Source organism: Suncus etruscus, chromosome 16 (assembly GCF_024139225.1).
Source record: "Suncus etruscus isolate mSunEtr1 chromosome 16, mSunEtr1.pri.cur, whole genome shotgun sequence".
NCBI classification, from domain to species: Eukaryota; Metazoa; Chordata; class Mammalia; order Eulipotyphla; family Soricidae; genus Suncus; species Suncus etruscus.
In genome coordinates this window covers 31,035,592-31,036,958 of record NC_064863.1, presented here as the reverse complement: position 1 = coordinate 31,036,958, position 1,367 = coordinate 31,035,592, and the positions used below count along the sequence as shown (strand labels likewise).

Genomic DNA, 1,367 nt, shown 5'->3' with positions numbered 1-1,367 from the left:
CATATTCTCAAATCCTTCTCCTCACATTTGTCTAAGTAAAATCATTAAATAAATTTTAAAATATTTTAAAGAAAATGTGTATGAATCAAATGTTTTAAAACTTTCTCCTTCACTTACTGCTATGTTTCCAATCTTTTTGTATTTCTATAACTATAAACATATTTTCCTATTTTAACTTAAATTATTTTTTATTATGGGGTCAGAGACATAGCGTGGAGGCAGGGCATTCACCTTGTATGTAGAAGGACAGTGGTTTGAATTCAGCATCCCATATGGTTTCCTGAGCCTGCCAGGAGTGATTTCTGAGCATAGAGCCTGTAGTAACCCCAAAACCAAAAAAAAATTTTCTATTGTTTTTTTTTCTTTTTTTAAAAAAATATGAAACACTTCGCGAATTTGTGTGTAATCCTTGCACTGGGGTCATGCTAATTTTCTCTGTATCATTCCAATTTTAGTATATGTGCTGCCGAAGTGAGCACTCTATTGGAATTTTCTAATGGTATTTTTATACCATTTATTTTTTGCGATCATTGCTAGACTCATTTCTAGAAACACCTTGAACTCAATATGTTAATAATTGAATTTGCAATTTCCCTTGACCTTTCACAATGACTTCTATGATTGATTTTCATGTTTTTTCCCATGGCATTTATACTTATAGTCTTTCTAGTCTCTAAACTTTGGCATCATCTTGGGACATTATTGATTAACTCATTGAATACTGGTTCCTTATGAACTTTTACATATACAGTTAAATGTCATCTCCAAAGAAAGACTAAAGTCATTTCTTCAGTTCTTTGCTCACCTTACTCTAGTTACAGCATCTTCCTTTTGTTGTTGATGGGAAATGTGACCTCCCCTACAAGGAGTAGGGGTCATTAAGTAGCTTCAGTTACTTGGAGATATGCCTGGGAAATAATGTACTGATAAGATATGCTCTGATCACCTGCCTGGTAAAGACCTCACATCTTACCAGTTCCATGAGGAGGTCATCAAACTGCACCTGGATACCACTTATTCTGCTTGGTTAGTGAAATGATCCTTTCAGCTTAATTTCTCAGGAATGCATAAAAAACAGGCTGAAGAGAAGGATTGTTTTATTGAAGCAAAACCCATCCTAAATCTTATGCAGGTTTTCCAGATCCACTTTCTTCCTTCACAGAAAAGAATATCTGGAGGAGGCCAATAATGAAGTAAAATGAATGAACTGGAGTGCAGGGGAGGGAGGAGAAGGCTGGGAGAGAGAGACAGACAGACAAGAATATGAGAGGAAACAAGGGTTTATTTCAGAATGGAAAAATCCAGAGCAGTTTTTTTTTTTGCAAAAGTTAAGTATGGGTATTTTCTTTTGGGGGGATGGGGTAACA

At 35.3% G+C, this 1,367-nt stretch overlaps 1 non-coding gene across 1 annotated transcript; it reads right to left on the bottom strand.

Annotated features, from left to right (window-relative positions):
• Nucleotides 1–372: 372 nt before the first annotated feature.
• Nucleotides 373–479, bottom strand: LOC126033063 (U6 spliceosomal RNA). The gene has a single exon (XR_007504219.1). It is a non-coding gene; the product is annotated as a U6 spliceosomal RNA (small nuclear RNA).
• Between the last annotated feature and the right edge of the window lie 888 nt (nucleotides 480–1,367).